A 19,018-nucleotide genomic window follows, 5' to 3' on the forward strand; every position below is an offset into this window, starting at 1 on the left:
ATAATACAATAAAGGTCTTTATCTTAGCCAACACACACACACACACACACACACACACACACACACACACACACACCCTTACCCTTTACAAATATCCTAACTTCCACAACTGTCCCTGGGAACAAAATAACAGATAAGAGCTTGAGAGAGAAGATGGCGGAAGAGTAAGGTGCGGAGATCACCTTCCTCCCCACAGATACATCATAAATACATCTACACGTGCAACTGCTCCTATAGAACACCCACTGAACGCTGGCAGAAGACCTCAGACCTTCCAAAAGGCAAGAAACACCCCACGTACCTGGGTAGGGCAAAAGAAAAAAGAATAAACAGAGACAAAAGAATAGGGACGGGACCTGCACCAGTGGGAGGGAGCTGTGAAGGAGGAAAGGTTCCCACACACTAGAAGCCACTTCATGGGCAGAGACTGCGAGGAGCAGAGGGGGAAGATTCAGAGCCAAGGAGGAGAGCACAGCAACAGGGTGCGGAGGGCAAAGCGGAGAGATTCCCGCACAGGATCGGTGCTGACCAGCACTCACCAGCCCAAAAGGCTTGTCTGCTCACCCGCCGGGAAGGGCGGGGGCTGGGAGCTGAGGCTCGGGCTTCGGGAGGTCGGATCGTTGGATTGCAGGGAGAGGACTGGGGTTGGCTGTGTGAACACAGCCTGAAGGGGTTAGTGCACCACGACTAGCCAGGAGGGAGTCCAGTAGAAGTCTGGAGCTCCCAAAGAGGCAAGAGACCTTTTCTTCCCTCTTTGCTTCCCAGAGCGCAAGGAGAGGAGATTAAGTGTGCCGCTTAAAGGAGCTCCAGAAATGGGTGCAAGCTGCGGCTATCAGCGCAGACACCAGAGATGGGCATGAGATGCTAAGGCGGCTGCTGCCGCCACCAAGAAGCCTGTGTGCAAGCACAGGTCACTCTCCACAACTCCCCTCCCGGGAGCCTGTGCAGCCCGCCAATGCCAGGGTCCCGGGATCCAGGGACAACTTCCCTGGGAGAACACACAGCACGCCTCAGGCTGGTGCAATGTCATGCTGGCCTCTGCTGCCGCAGACTCGCCCCACTTCCATACCCCTCCCTACCCACAGCCTGAGCCAGAGCCCCAGAATTAGCTGCTCCTTTAACCCCGTCCTGTTTGAGCGAAGTGCAGAGGCAGGGCCAAGTCCAAAGCTGAACCCCAGGAGCTGTGCAAACAAAGAGGAGAGGGGGAGGTCTCTCCCAGCAGCCTCAGGAGCAGCGGATTAAATCTCCACAATCAACTTGAAGTGCCCTGCATCTGTGGAATACCTGAATAGACAACGAATCATCCCAAGTTGAGGAGGTGGACTTTGGGAGCAAGATATATTATTTTCCCCTTTTTCTCTTTTTGCGAGTGTGTATGTGTGTGTTTCTGTGTGAGATTCTGTCTGTATAGCTTTGCTTTCACCATTTGTCCTAGGGTTCTGACCGACCCATTTTTGTGGTTTTCTTTACTTTTTAAAATGTTTCTTCTTCATAATTACTTTTTATTTTTATAACTTTATTTTATCCTACCTTATCTTCTTTCTTTCTTCCTTTCTTCCTTCCTTTCTTCCCTCCCTTCCTCCCTATTTTCCTTCCTTCCTTCCTCCCTTCCTTCCTCTCTTCGTTCCTTCCTTTCTTCCTTCCTATCGTTCTCTCTTCCTTCCTATCGTTCTCTCTTCCTTTCTTCCTACCTTCCTTTCTTCCTTCCTTGCTTCCTTCCTTCCTTTCTTTCTCCCTCTTCTTCTGAGCCGTGTGGATTAAAGGCTCTTGGTGCTCCAGCCAGGCGTCACAGCTGTGTCTCTGAGGTGGGAGAACCAACTTCAGGACACTGGTCCACAAGAGACCTCCACCTTCACGTAATATCAAATGGCGAAAATCTCCCAGAGATCTCCATCTCAACACCAAGACCCAGCATCACTCAACGACCAGCAAGCTACATTGCTGGACACACTATGCACAACAACTAGCAAGACAGGACTACAGCCCCATCCATTAGCAGAGAGGCTGCCTAAAATCATAATAAGGCTACAGACACCCCAAAACACACCACCAGACATGGACCTGCCCACCAGAAAGACAAGATCCAGCCTCATCTACCAGAACACAGGCACCAGACCCCCCAACCAGGAAACCTACTCAACCCACTGAACCAACCTTAGCCACTGGGAACAGACACCAAAAACAACGGGAACTACAAACCTGCAGCCTGCAAAAAGGAGAACCCAAACACAGTAAGCAAAATGAAAAGACAGAAAAACACACAGCACATGAAGGAGCAGGGTAAAAACCCAGCAGACCTAACAAATGAAGAGGAAATAGGCAGCCTACCTGAAAAAGATTTCAGAATAATGATAGTAAAGATGATCAAAAATCTTGGAAACAGAGAAAATACAAGAAACATTTAACAAGGACCTAGAAAAAATAAAGAGGAAACAAGCAACGAAGAACATCACAATAAATGAAATTAAAAATACTCTAGATGGAATAAATATCAGAATAACTGAGGCAAAAGAACAGGTAAGTGACCTGGAAGATAAAATAGTGGAAATAACTACTTCAGAGCAGAATAAAGAAAAAAGAATGAAAATAACTGAGGACAATCTCAGAGACCTCTGGGACAACATTAAACGCACCAACATTCAAATTATAGGGATCCCAGAAAAAGAAGAGGAAAAAAAAGGGACTGAGAAAATATTTGAAGAGACTATAGTTGAAAACTTCTGGGTTTCCCTGGTGGCGCAGTGGTTGAGAGTCCACCTGCCAATGCAGGGCACACGGGTTCGTGCCCTGGTCTGGGAAGATCGCACATGCCACAGAGCGGCTGGGCCCGTGAGCCATGGCCGCTGAGCCTGCGTGTCCGGAGCCTGTCCTCCGCAACGGGAGAGGCCACAACAGTGAGAGGCCCGCGTTCCGCAAAAAACAAAAAAAACAAAAAAAGAAAACTTCCCTAATATAGGAAAGGAAATAGTCAATCAAGTACAGGAAGCACAGAGACTCCCATACAGGATAAATCCAAGGAGAAACATGCCAAGACACATATTAATCAAATTATCAAATATTAAATACAAAGAAAACATATTAAAAGCAGCAAGGGAAAAACAACAAATAACACACAAGGGAATCCCCATGAGGTTAACAGTGGATCTTTCAGCAGAAACTCTGCAAGCCAGAAGGGAGTGGCAGGACACATTTAAAGTGATGAAGGAGAAAAACACACAACCAAGATTATTCTATCCAGTAAGGATCTCATTCAGATTTGATGGAGAAACTAAAACCTTTACAGACAAGCAAAAGCTGAGAGAGTTCAGCACCACCAAACCAGATTTACAACAAATGCTAAAGGAACTTCACTAGACAAGAAACAAAAGAAAAGGAAAAGACCTATAAGAACAAACTCGAAACAATTAAGTAAATGGTAAGAAGAACATACATATCGATAATTACCTTAAATGTAAATGAATTAAATGCTCCCACCAAAAGACACAGACTGGCTGAATGGATACAAAAACAAGACCCATATATATGCTGTCTACAAGACACCCACTTCACACCTAGGGACACATACAGATGGAAAGTGAGGGGATGGAAAAAGATGTTCCATACAAATGGAAATCAGAAGAAAGCTGGAGTAGCAATTCTCATATCAGACAAAATAGAATTTAAAATAAAGACGATTACAAGAGACGAAGGACACTACATAATGATCAAGGGATCGATCCACGAAGAAGATATAACAATTGTAAATATTTATGCACCCAACACAGGAGCACCTCAATACATAAGGCAAATACTAACAACCATAAAAGGGGAAATTGACAGTAACACATTCATAGTAGAGGACTTTAACACCCCACTTTCACCAATGGGCAGATCATCCAAAATGAAAATAAATAAGGAAACTCAAGTTTTAAATGATACATTAAACAAGGTGGACTTAACTGATACTCATAGGACATTCCATCTAAAAACAACAGAATACACATTTTTCTCAAGTGCTCATGGAACATCCTCCAGGATAGATCATATCTTGGGTCACAAATCTAGCCTTGCTAAATTTAAGAAAATTGAAATTGTATCAAGTATCTTGTGCAACCACAACGCTATGAGACTAGATATCAATTACAGGAAAAGATGTGTAAAAAATACAAACACATGGAGGGTAAACAATACACTACTTAATAACGAAGTGATCACTGAAGAAATCAGAGAGGAAATCAAAAAATAGTTAGAAACAAATGACAATGTAGACACAATGACCCAAAACCTATGGGATGCAGCAAAAGCAGTTCTAACAGAGAAGTTTATAGCAATACAATTCTACCTTAAGAAACAGGAAGCATCTCGAATAAACAATTTAACTGTGCACCTAAAGCAATTAGAGAAAGAACAAAAAAAAAACAAATTTAGCAGAAGGAAAGAAATCATAAAGATCAGATCAGAAATAAATGAAACAGAAATGAAGGAAACAATAGCAAAGATCAATAAAACTAAAAGCTGATTCTTTGAGAAGATAAACAAAATTGATAAACCCTTAGCCAGACTCATCAAGAAAAAAAGGGAGAAGACTCAAATCAATAGAATTAGAAATGAAAAAGAAGAAGTAACAACAGACACTGCAGAAATATAAAAGATTATGAGATTACTACAAGCAACTGTATGCCAATAAAATGGACAACCTAGAAGAAATGGACAAATTCTTAGAAATGCATAACCTGCTGAGACTGAACCAGGAAGAAATAGAAAATATGAACAGACCAATCACAAGCACTGAAATTGAAACTGTGATTAAAAGTCTTCCAACAAACAAAAGCCCAGGACCAGATGGCTTCACAGGCCAATTTTATCAAACATTTAGAAAAGAGCTAACACCTATCCTTCTCAAATTCTTCCAAAAGATAGCAGAAAGAGGAACACTCCCAAACTCATTCTATGAGGCCACCATAGCCCTGATACCAAAACCAGACAAAGATGTCACAAAGAAAGAAAACTACAGGCCAATATCACTGATGAACACAGATACAAAAATCCTCAACAAAATACTAGCAAACAGAATCCAACAGCACATTAAAAGGATCATACACCATGATCAAGTGGGGTTTATTCCAGGAATGCAAGGATTCTTCAATATATGCATATCAATCAACGTGATACACCATATCAACAAAATGAAGGAGAAAAACCGTACGATCAAGTCAATAGATGCAGAGAAAGCTTTTGACAAAATACAACACCCATTTATGATAAAAATCCTGCAGAAAGTAGGTATAGAGGGAACTTTCCTCAACATAATAAAGACCATATATGACAAACCCACAGCCAGCATCATTCTCAATGGTGAAAAACTGAAACCATTTCCACTAAGATCAGGAACAAGACACGGTTGCCCACTCTCACCACTCTTATTAACATAGTTTTGGAAGTTCTAGCCACAGCAATCAGAGAAGAAAAAGAAATAAAAGGAATCCAAATCAGAAAAGAAAATGTAAAGCTGTCACCGTTTACAGATGACATGATACTATACATAGAGAATCCTAAGGATGCTACTAGAAAACTGCTAGAGCTAATCAATGAATTTGATGAAGTAGCGGGATGCAAAATTAATGCACAGAAATCTCTGGCATTCTTATACACTAATGATGAAAAACCTGACAGTGAAATTAAGAAAACACTCCCATGTACCACTGCAACAAAAACAATAAAATATCTAGGAATAAACCTATCTAAGGAGACAAAAGACCTGTATGCAAAAAATTATAAGACACTGATGAAAGAAATTAAAGATGATACATATAGATGGAGAAATATACCATGTTCTTGGATTGGAAGAATCAGCATTGTGAAAATGACTCCACTACCCAAAGCAATCTACAGATTCAATGTTATCCCTATCAAACTACCACTGGCATATTTTAGAGAACTGGAACAAAAAATTTCACAATTTGTATGGAAACAAAAAAGACCCCGAATAGGCAAAGCAATCTTGAGAACGAAAAATGGAATTGGAGGAATCAGGCTCACAGACTTCAGACTATACTAAAAAGCTATAGTAATCAAGACAGTATGGTACTGACGCAAAAACAGAAATATAGATCAATTCGACAGGATAGAAAGTCCAGAGATAAACCCACTCATATGGTCACCTTATCTTTGATAAAGGAGGCAAGAATATACAGTGGAGAAAAGACAGCCTCTTCAATAAGTGGTGCTGGGAAATCTGGACAGCTACATGTAAAAGTATGAAATTAGAACACTCCCTAACACTATACACAAAAGTACACTCAAAATGGGTTAAAGACCTAAATGTAAGGCCATACACTATCAAACTCTTAGAGGAAAACACAGGCAGAACACTCTATGACATAAATCACAGCAAGATCCTTTTTGACCCACCTCCTAGAGAAATGGAAATAAAAACAAAAATAAACAAGTGTGACCTAATGAAACTTAAATGCTTTTGCACAGCAAAGGATACCATAAACAAGACCAAAAGACAACCCTCAGAATGGGAGAAAATAGTTGCAAATGAAGCAACTGACAAAGGATTAATCTCCAAAATTTATAAGCAACTCATGCAGCTCAATAACAAAAAAACAAACAACCCAATCCAAAAATGGGCAGAAGAACTAAATGGACATTTCGCCAAAGAAGATATACAGATTGCCAACAAACACATGAAAGAATACTCAACATCACTAATCATTAGAGAAATGCAAATCAAAACTACAATGAGATATCATGTCACACCGGTCAGAATGGCCATCATCAAAAAATCTAGAAACAATAAATTCTGGAAAGGGTGTGGAGAAAAGGGAACACTCTTGCACTGCTGGTGTGAATGTAAATTGATACAGCCACTATGGAGAACGGTATGGAGGTTTCTTAAAAAACTACATATAGAACTACCATATGACCCAACAATCGCACTACTGGGCATATACCCTGAGAAAACCATAATTAAAAAGAGTCATGTACCAAAATGTTCATTGCACCTCTATTTACAATATCCAGGACATGGAAGCAACCTAAGTGTCCATCAACAGATGAATGCATAAAGAAGATGTGGCACATATATACAATGGAGTATTACTCAGCCATAAAAATAAATGAAACTGAGTTATTTGTAGTGAGGTGGATGGACCTGGAGTCTGCCATACAGAGTGAAGTAAGTCAGAAGGAGAAAAACAAATACCGTATGCTAACACATATATATGGAATCTAAGAAAAAAAAATGTCATGAAGAGACTAGGGGTAGGATGGGAATAAAACACAGACCTACTAGAGCATGGACTTGAGGATATAGGGAGGGGGAACGGTAAGCTGTTACGAAGTGAGAGAGTGGCATGGACATATATACACTACCAAACGTAGGGTGGATAGCTAGTGGGAAGCAGCCGCATGGCACAGGGAGATCAGCTAGGTGGTTTGTGACCGCCTAGAGGGGTGGGATAGGGAGGGTGGGAGGGAGGGAGACGCAAGAGGGAAGAGATATGGGAACATATGTATATGTATAACTGATTCACTTTGTTGTAAAGCAGAAACTAACACACCATTGCAAAGCAAGTATACTCCAATAAAGATGTTAAAAAGAAAAAGATAAAAGCTTATTTTTAAAAACATGCAGGATAGACATTTCTGCCACATAATTTTCAACTATGAAAAATTACTAAAAAGTCTCTATGCAGGGAAACGATTATTTATTAATACACATTATACTATGGAATTCTATGCAGACTTTACAAAGAATGAGGTAGAAAGCTCTGGAGATGGATGGAGGTGATGTCTGCCTAATATTCTGAATATACTTATTGCCACTGAACTTAAAAATGATTACAATGGCAAACGTTATGTATATTTTAACACTATAGATACACACACACAAATAAGGTAGATCTGAATATACTATGATGGGACATATACACTGAGCGAAAACAGAAAGACTTAAAACTCTGAAACAACTTAAAGACAAAAAACTAACAGAAAGACCAATGTCTCAACAAGGAAACAGAAGATATAATGAAAAAACATATTAAAATTTTACAACTGAAAAATCAAAAAACCAAAATAAGAACTCACTGAGTGGTTACCAGCGGCTGGGGGGAGGGGCAAGGGGGTAATGGAATAGTCATTATTTAATGGGTAAAGAGTTTCAGTTTGGGATAATGGAATAGTTCTGAATATGGTTAGGGTTTACACATCGATGTGAAAGTTATTAACGCCAATTAATTCTACACTTAAAAATGGGTGAAATAGTAAATTTTATGCATACTTTACCACAATAAAAAAAATGCATAATGAATAAAACTAAAACAAACCCTCATTCATGGGCTCATTAGCAAAACAGAGACGGAGAGGAAAGAGTCATGAAAATAGATCAACGGAATCACCTAATCTTAAAAAAAAAAAGATTGGGGAATAAAAAAGAATGGTGCCTCAGAAATCTGTGAGCCATATCAAAATACAACATTCATGTAATCAGAATCCCAGAAGGAAAGAAAACCTGGAGTGCAGAAAAAATACTTGAAAGGGCTTCCCTGGTGGTGCAGTGGTTGAGAATCCGCCTGCCGATGCAGGGGACATGGGTTCGTGCCCCGGTCTGGGAAGACCCCACATGCCATAGAGCGGCTAGGCCTGTGGGCCATGGCCACTAAGCCTGTGCGTCCAGAGCCTGTGCTCCGCAACGGGAGATGCCACAACAGTGAGAGGCCCATGTACCACAAAAAAAAAAAAAAAAAAAAAAAAAAAAAAAAAATACTTGAAGAAATAATGGCTGAAAACTTCACAAGCTTGGAAAAACACATATATATCTGAAGATTTAAGATAAGCAAACCCCAAACAGGATAAATCTAAAGATATTCACATTAAGACACTCATAATTAAACTGCTGAAAACTAAAAAGAAAGAAAAACATCTCGAAAACAGGCAAAGAAAAACAACACTTTACTTATCACTGCAAATTTCTCATCAGAAATCTTGGATGCTAAAAAAAAAAAAAATGGAAACTATTCTTAAAGTTCTGGGAAAAAAGAACTGTTAACTCATAAACCTATATACAATGAATATACCTTTTGGAATAAAGGTGACATAAGGATATTCTTTGATGAGGAAAACTAAAAGCATTCACTATCAGTGGACCTCCTCTAAAAGAATTGTTAAGAAAGTTTCTTGACCCAAGTGAAATGATATCAAAAAGAAATTCAGAATATCAGGAATGAAGAAGGAGCAACAGAAACTAGTAACTGAATAACTATAAACACAGACCAATCTTCTACCCTTGAGTTTTTTTAACATGTTTGACATCTGAATATAAAAATTGTAACATGGGGCTTCCCTGGTGGCGCAGTGGTTGAGAGTCCGCCTGCCGATACAGGGGATACAGGTTCATGCCCCGGTCCGGGAGGATCCCATGTGCCGCGGAGTGGCTGGCCCTGTGAGCCATGGCCACTGAGACTGTGCGACCGGAGCCTGTGCTCCGCTGTGGGGGAGGCCACAGCAGTGAGAGGCCCGAGTACCACACACACACAAAAAAATTGTAACATTATACAATAGGAATTGGGTATGTATATGAAATATGACAACAACAATATAAAAGAGAAGGATAAAACAACCTATATGGTGGTATCTAAATTTCACCTGAAGTGATAAAACATTGATTCTAAGAAGCCAGTCTCAAAATGTTAACATTCTGTTTCAGTTCACCTTTCACAAGTCTCCAAAAGACAAAATTATACTGACAGAAAACAAAACGGTGGTTGCCAGTGGTTAAGCAGGAACAGATAACAGGACTATAAAAAAAATATCACACTAGAGTTTTCTGGAGCGACAGGATTGTTAGGAATCTTGTTTGTAGTGCTGGTTACAGGAATCTATGTCTGTGTTCAAAATTCATACAACTATACACCAAATCCAAAAAAAGAAATTTTAGCATTTGTTCATTTCTAAAATAAAATACACATACACACGCAAGATAAGCTTATACATAATCGTAAGTAAGTATACTTAATAAAATTTCAAAAGATTTTTATTTTTATAACTTTTAAAAATCCTTAAAACTGTCTAAACTGACTGAATGCTTTTGTAATAAAATAAAATGATCCAAAAATAACCAAAATGTACTTAAACTATTAATATGCCACTTGAATATAGTTCACAAATAGTATTACTTGAAAAATGAATAAATTAGAAAGTAACGTGGGACTTCACTGGTGGCACCGTGATTAAAATCTGCCTGCCAATGCAGGGGACACAGGTTCAATCCCTGGTCCAGGAAGATCCCACATGCCGCGGAGCAACTAAGCCCGTGTGCTGCAACTACTGAGCCCACGCTCCACAACTACTGAAGCCCACGCAGTCTAGGGACCACATGCCACAACTACTGAGCCCATGTGCTGCAACAACTGAAGCCTGCAAGCCTAGAGCCTGTGCTGTGCAACAAGAGAAGGCACTGCAATGAGAAGCCCGCACACCGTGATGAAGAGTAGCCCCTGCTCGCCACAACTAGAGAAAGCCTGCATGAAGCAACGGAGACCCAATGCAACCAAATAAATAAATAAATAAATACCTATCCCCCCCCACACACAAAAAAACAACACAATGTATTCTGAGATCTCAAATTTTAAAGCTTAATCATACAGCAGACAGCTGCTATCTAACCCCCACTCCATTCTCTCACAATGAATTGCCCTCTCTCAAAATTTACAATAAATAATCCCAAGGACTCTGAAGAGTCATATTAAACTGTACAGTCACATGCAAAAGAATGAAACTGGACCACTATCTTACAGCATACACAAAAAGTAACTCAGGGCTTCCCTGGTGGCGCAGTGGTTGAGAACCTGCCTGCCGATGCAGGGGACACGGGTTCGGGCCCCGGTCCGGGAAGATCCCACATGCCGCGGAGCGGCTGGGCCTGTGAGCCATGGCCGCTGAGCCTGCGCGTCCGGAGCCTGTGCTCCGCGGCGGGAGAGGCCACAGCGGCGAGAGGCCCACGTACCGAAAAAAAAAAAAAAAAAAAGTAACTCAAAATCGTTAAAGACATGAACATGAGAACTGAAACCATAAAGTTCCTAGAAAAACATAGACAGTAAGCTCCTTGACATCCATCTTGCAGATGATTTTTTTGGATGTAACACCAAAAATAAAAGGCAAAGAAAGAAAAAAAAAAAAGGTGGGTTTACATCAAACTAAAAACCTTCTGCACACCAAAGGAAACCATCGACCAAATGAAAGGGCAACATACAGAACAGGAGAAAATATTTGCAGATCATATATCTGATGAGATTAATATCCAAAGAATACAAAAAACTCGTACAACCCAATAGGAAAAAAGAAAAACACTCCAATTAAATAATGGGCAGAGTATCTAAAATATTTTTCCAAAGACATACAGATGATGAACAGGTACAGAAAAATGAGCTAAAAATCATTAATCATCAGGAAAATACAAATCAAACCCACAAACCTGTTAAGATGGCTATTAATAAAAAAACAAAAAATAACTTCTTGTGTAGATGTTGAGAAAAGGGAACCCTTTGTACTGTTGGTGACGATGTCAACTGTTGCACATACTATGTAAAACAGTATGGAGATTGTTCAAGAAATTAAAAATAGCTCTTCCCTCATGGCACAGTGGTTAAGAATCCACCTGCCAATGCAGGGGACACAGGTTTGAGCCCTGGTCCAGGAAGACCCCACATGCCACGGAGCAACCAAGCCCATGCACCACAACTACTGAGCCTGCTCTCTAGAGCCCGCACACCACAACTACAGAAGCCCGTGAGCCTAGAGCCCATGCTCTGCGACGAGAAGCCACTGCAATGAGAAACCCGTGCACCGCAACAAGGAGTAGCCCCCACTCACTGCAACTAGAGAAAGCCCGTGCTCGGCAACGAAGACGCAATGAAGCCAAAAATAAATACATAAAATAAATTTATTTTTAAAAAGAAATTAAAAACAGAATTACCATATGATTGAGCAATTCCACTTCTGAGAATTTACCAAAGAAAATGAAAACTCTAACTTGAAAAGACATATGCACCCCCATGTTCACTGCAGCATTATTTACAATAGCCAAGACATGGAAGCAACTTAAGTGTAAATCAATAGATGAAGAGATTTTTTAAATGTGGCATATATACACAATGGATATTATTCAGCCATAGAAGAGGGGCAAATCTTGCCATTGGCAGCAACATGAATATACCTTGAGGGCATTAACTAAGTAAAATAAGACAAACAAACAACTACTGCATGATCTCACTTACACATAGAATCAAAAACAAACCAAGCGGGCTTCCCTGGTGGCGCAGTGGTTGAGAGTCCGCCTGCCGACGCAGGGGATACGGGTTCGTGCCCTGGTCCGGGAAGATCCCACATGCCGCGGAGCAGCTGGGCCCGTGAGCCATGGCCGCTGAGCCTGCGCGTCCGGAGCCTGTGCTCCGCAACGGGAGAGGCCACAACAGTGAGAGGCCCGCGTACCACAAAAAAAAAAAAAAAAAAAAAAAAAAAATCAAGCTTACAGATACAAAGAACACACTGATGGTTGCCAGAGGTGGGAGGGGAAAGGGGTAGGCAAAATCGGGTAAAGGGGCCAAAAGGTACAAACTTCCACTAACAAAACAAATAAGTCACAAGGATATAATGTAAAGCATGATGACTACACTTAATAATGCTGTACTACATATTCGAAAGTTACTAAAGAACATATCTTAAAAGTTCTCATCAAAGAAAAAAATTTCTAACACTATGGTGATGTGTGTTAACTACACCTGCTGCGGTAATCATTTCACAATACATACAAATATAAGAATCACTGCACTGTATTCCTGAAAGTAATGTCAGACGAGGAGCTGGAATAACCTATATAAATGATAATCACCCATAAGCAAACAAGCAGATTAAACTTTTACTGAGCTCTGCCCAAAAGAGCAATACCCAGCTCTACATACCACCAGTCCGTCCCATCAGGAAGCTTGCACAAGCCTCTCAGACAGCCTCATCCACCAGAGGGCAGACAGCAGAAGCAAGAAGAACTACAATCCTGTAGAATGAAAACCATATTCACAGAAAGACAGACAAAATGAAAAGGCAAAGGACTATGAACCAAATGAAGGAACAAGATAAAACCCCAGAAAAACAGCTAAATGAAGTGGAGATAAGCAACCTTCCTGAAAGAGAGCTCAGAATAATGATAGTGAAGACAATCCAGGACCCTGGAAAAAGAATGGAGGCAAAGATCAGGAAGATGCAAGAAATGTTTAACAAAGAACTAGAACAATTAAAGGACAAACAGAAATGCACAATACAACAACTGAAATGAAAAATACACTAAAAAGAATCAATAGCAAAATAACTGACTCAGAAGAACAGATAAGTGACCAGGAAGACAGAATAATGGAATTCACCGCCAAAGAACAGAAAAAAGAAAAAAGAATTAAAAGAAATGAAAGACAGCCAAAGAAACTTCTGTAACAACATTAAGCACACATTGTAGGACATTCACATTGTAGGAACCCCAGAAGGAAAAGAGACAGAAAATATTCCAAGAAAACATGCGAAGAGATTATAGTTGAAAACTTCCCGAACACAGGAAAGGAAACAGCCACCCAATTCCAGGAAGAACAGAGTGTCCCAGGCAGGATAAACCTAAGGAGAAATATGCCCAGACACATATCAATCAAACTGACAAAATTAATGACAGGGCTTCCCTGATGGCACAGTGGTTAAGAATCCACCCACCAAATACAGGGGATACAGGTTCAAGCCATGGTCCAGGAATATCCCACATGCCACAGAGCAACTAAGACCATGCACCACAACTACTCAGCCTGCACTCTACAATCTGCAAGCTACAATCACTGAGCCCACGTGCGACAACTATTGAAACCTGCACACCTGAAGCCCGAGCCCCGCAACGAGAGAAGCCACCACAATGAGAAGCCCACGTACCACAACAAAGAGTAGCCCCTGCTCGCCGCAACTAGAAAAGCCCGCGTGCAGCAATGCAGACCCAATGCAGCCATAAATTAATTAATTTTTAAAAATTAAAGACAAACAAAAGTTATTCAAAGCAACAAAAGAGAAACAACAAAACATACAAATGAACTCCCATAAGGTTAACAGCTGCTTTCTCAGCAGAAACTCTACAGGCCAGAAGGGAGTGGCATGATGTATTTAAAGTGATGAAACGGAAAAACCCACAACCAAGATTACTCTCCCGACAAGGTTCTCATTCACGTTCTATGGAGAAATCAAATGCTTTACAGAGAAGTAAAAGCTAAGAGAATTAGGCACCACCAAACTAGCTCTACAACAAATGCTAAACGAACTTCCCTAAGTGGGAAACACAAAAGAAGAAAAGAACCTACAAAAACAAACCCAAACCAATTAAGAAAATAGTAATAGGAACATACGTATCAATAATTAGCTTAAATGTGAACAGATTAAGTGCTACAACCAAAAGACACAGGCTCACTTAATGGATACAAATACAAGACCCATATATATGCTACCTGCAAGACACCCACTTCAGACCTAGGGACACATACGGACTGAAAATGAGGGAATGGAAAAAAATAACCCATGCAAATGGAAATCTAAAGAAAGCTGGAGTAACAAAACTCATATCCAATAAAATAGACTTTAAAATAAATAATGTTACAAAAGACAAGCAAGGACACTACATAATGATCAAGGGATCAATCCAAAAACAAGATATAACTATTATAAATATATAGGCACCCAATACAGAAGCACTTCAATACATAAGGCAAATGCAAACAACTATAAAACAGGAAATTGAAAGCAACACAACAATGCTGGGAGACTTTAACACCTCAATTACACCAATAGATCATCCAAGCAGAAAATTAAGAAAGAAAAACAAGGTTTTTTTAATTATTTATTTTCGGCTGCATTGCGTCTTTGTTGCTGCACACGGGCTTTATTTGTGGTGAGTGGGGGCTACACTTCGTTGTGGTGCGCAGCCTTCTCATTACGGTGGCTCCTCTTGTTGTGGAGCATGAGCTCTAGGTACGCGGGCTCAGTAGTTGTGCCTCATGGGCTCTAGAGTGCAGGCTCAGTTGTTGTGGTTCACGGGCTTAGTTGCTCCACAGCACATGGGATCTTCCCAGGCCAGGCCTCGAACCCACGTCCCCTGCATTGGCAGGTGGATTCTTAACCACCACGGCAACCAGGGAAGCCCCATACACAAGCCTTAAATGACACAATACCAAATAGATTTAATTGATATTCATAGGACTTTCCATCCGATAACAGCAGATTACATTTTCTTCTCAAATGCACGTGGAACAACCTCCAGGATATAGCACATCTTGGGTCACAAATCAAGCCTTGGTAAATTTTAGAATACTAAAATCATATCAAGTATCTTTTGCAAGCACAACGCTATGAGATTAGAAAAAAAACTAGAGGAAAATAACATAAAAAACACAAACACATGGAGGCTAAACAATATGTTACTAAATAACCAAGAGATCACTGAAAAGAATCAAAGAGAAAATCATACAATACCTAGAGACAAATGAAAACAAAAACACGATGAACCAAAACCTATGGGATGCAGCAAAAGCAGTTCTAACAGGCAAGTTTATAGCAATACAATCCTAGCTCAAGAAACAAGAAACATCTCAAACAATCTAACTTTACACCTAAAAGGAGGTAGAGAAAGAAGAACAAAGAAAACACAAAGTTAGTAGAAGGAAAGAAATCATTAAGATCAGAGCATACGTAAATGAAATAGAAACAAAGGAAATAGCAAAGACCAATAAAACTAAAAGCTGGTTCTTTGAGAAGATAAACTAAATTGATAAACCTTTAGCCAGACACACCAAGAGAAAGAGGGAGACAACTCAAATCAATAAAATTATAAAAGAAAAGGGAGAAGTTTCAACAGACACCGCAGAAATACAAAGCATCGTAAGAGACTACTACAAGCAACTCTATGCCAATAAAATGGACAACTTGGAAGAAATGGACAAATTCTTAGAAAGGTATAATCTTCCAAGACCGAACCAGGAAGAAATAGAAAATATAAACAGATCAATCACAAGTATGAAGTTTAAACTGTGAGTAAAAAATTCCAACAAACAAAAGTCCAGCACCAGATGGCTTCACAGGTGAATTCTATCAAACATTTAGAGAAGAGCTAACACAAATCCTTCTCAAACTCTTCCAAAAAACTGCAGAGAAAGGAACATCTCAAACTCACTCTACGAGGCTTCCATCACCCTGATACCAAAACCAGACAGAGATACTACAAAAACAGAAAATTACAGACAACAACACTGATGAATATAGATGCAAAAATCCTCAACAAAATACTAGCAAACAGAATCCAACAACACATTAAAAGGATCATACACCACGTTCAAGTGGGATTTATCCCAGGGATGCAAGGATTCTTCAATATATGCAAATCAATCAATGTGATACACCATATTAACAAATTGAAGAATAAAAACCATGTGATAATCTCAATAGACGCAGAAAAAGCTTTTGACAAAATTCAACACACATTTATGATAAACTCTATCCAGAAAGCGGGTGAAGAGGGAACCTACCTTAACATAATAAAGACCATAAACGACAAACCCACAGCAAACATCATTATCAATGGTGAAAAACTGAAAGCATCTCCTCTAAGATCAGGAACAAGACAAGGATGTCCACTCTCACCACTATTATTCAACACAGTTTTGCAAGTCCTAGCCACTACAATCACAGAAGAAAAAGAAATGAAAGGAATCCAAATTGGAAAAGAAGAAGTACAACTGAAACTGTTTGCGGATGACATAATACTATACACGGAGAATCCTAAAGATGCCACCTGAAAACTACTACAGCTAATCAATGAATGTGGTAAAGTAGCAGGATACAAAATTAATGCACAGAAAACCCTTGCATTCATATACACTAACAACAAAAGAACAGAAAAAGAAATTAAGGAAACAATCACATTCACCACTGCAACAAAAAGAATAAAATACCTACGAATAAACCTACCTAAGGAGGTGAAAGACTTGTACTCAGAAAACTATGACACTGATGAAAAAAATCAAAGATGACAGAGTGAGATAAATCATGTTCTTGGAAGAATCAATATTGTGAAAATGACTATACTACACAAAGCAATATACATATTCAATGCAATCCCTATCAAACTACCAATGGCGTTTTTCACACAACTAGAACAAAAAATCTCACAATTTGTATGGAAACACAAAAGAACATGAATAGCCAAAGCAATCCTGAGAAAGAAAAACGGAGCTGGAGGAAATCAGGCTCCCAGACTTCAGACTATACTAGAAAGCTACAGTAATCAAGACAGTATGTTACTGGCAAAGAAACAGAATTATAGATCAATGGAACAGGATAGAAAGCTCAGAGATAAACCCCCCCCACACACACACACGGTCACCTTATTTTTGATAAAGGAAGCAAGAATATACAATGGAGAAAAAACAGCCTCTTCAATAAATGGTGCTGGGAAAACTGTACAGTTACATGTAAAAGAATGAAATTAGACCCCTCCCTAACACCATACACAAAAATAAACTCAATATGGATTAAGGACCTAAATGTAAGACCAGACACTATAAAGCTCTTAGAGGAAAACATAGAACACGCTTTGACATGAATCACATAAGACGTTTTCTGAGCCACCCTCCTAGAGTACTGGAAATAAAAACAAAAATAAAGAAATGGGACCTAATGAAACTTAAAAGATTTTGCACAGCAAATGAAACTACAAACAAGATGAAAAAAGAATCCTCAGAATGGGAGAAAATAGTTGCAAACGCATCAACAGACAAAGGATTAATCTCCAAAATATATAAACAGTTCATGCAACTCAATATTAAAAAAACAAACAACCCAATTAAAAAACGGGCAGAAGATCTAAATAGACATTTCTCCAAAGAAGACCTAAAGATGGCCAAGAGGCACAGGAAAAGCTGCTCAACATCACTAATTATTAGAGAAATGCAAATCAACACTACAGTGAGGTATCATCACACACCAGTTAGAATGGGCATCATCAGAAAATCTACAAACAACAAATGCTGAAAAGGGTGTGGAGAAAAGGGAACCCTCTTGCACAGTTGGTAGGAATGTAAATTGATAAAGCCACTATGAAGAACAGTATGGAAGTCCCTTAAAAAACTAAAAACTGAATTACCATATGACCCAGCAATCCCATTACTGGGCATATACCCAGAGAAAACCATAATTCAAATAAGATATGCACCCCAATGTTCACTGCAGCACTATTTACAATAGCCAGGTAATGGAAGCAACCTAAATGCCCATCAACAATAAAGCAGCAGTGGTACATGTAATACAATGGAATATTACTCAGCCATAAAAAGGAACAAAATTGGGTCATTTGTAGAGCCGTGGATGGACCTAGAGACTGTCATACAGACTGAAGTAAGTCAGAAACAGAAAAATAAATATCATACATTAAGGCATATATGTGGAATCTACAAAAATGGTACAGATGAACCAGTCTGCAGGGCAGAAATAGAGACACAGATGTAGAGAACAAATATATGGACACCAAAGGGGGAAAACAGGGTTGGAGGGGTTGGAGAGGGTGAATTGGGAGATTGGGATTGACGTATATACACTAATCTCTACAGAATACATAACTAATAAGAATCAGCTTTATATAAAAATAAAATAAAATTCAAACAAACAAAACAAACATCCTTTCCTTATAAGATAAACCTAAGACAGTACCTGGTACAATTCAAATAATGAATATGTTTATTGACTAAATAATGAAAAGATAAAGCTATTTTTACAACCTTTGGAAAATATACACTTTCAATCTGCATCAAAGAAATAAGCTAAATTTCCAAAAGTACACCCACCCAAAGAATAAAGCTTACTGAAATAACCAATTAAAAATAAAATGTATATATATATATATATATATATATATATATATATATATATATATACTTTTTTTTTTTTTTGGCTGTGCCCCACAGCTTGTGGA

At 39.3% G+C, this 19,018-nt stretch overlaps 1 protein-coding gene across 7 annotated transcripts in view; it reads right to left on the bottom strand.

Moving 5' to 3' along the window:
- ZMYM4 (zinc finger MYM-type containing 4) overlaps positions 1 to 19,018 on the bottom strand; it is a 171,301-nt gene that overhangs the window by 114,482 nt on the left and 37,801 nt on the right. The gene's annotated exons all lie outside the window — the stretch shown is intronic.

The sequence above is a fragment of the Kogia breviceps genome, chromosome 1 (assembly GCF_026419965.1).
Source record: "Kogia breviceps isolate mKogBre1 chromosome 1, mKogBre1 haplotype 1, whole genome shotgun sequence".
In the NCBI taxonomy this organism is placed as follows: domain Eukaryota; kingdom Metazoa; phylum Chordata; class Mammalia; order Artiodactyla; family Physeteridae; genus Kogia; species Kogia breviceps.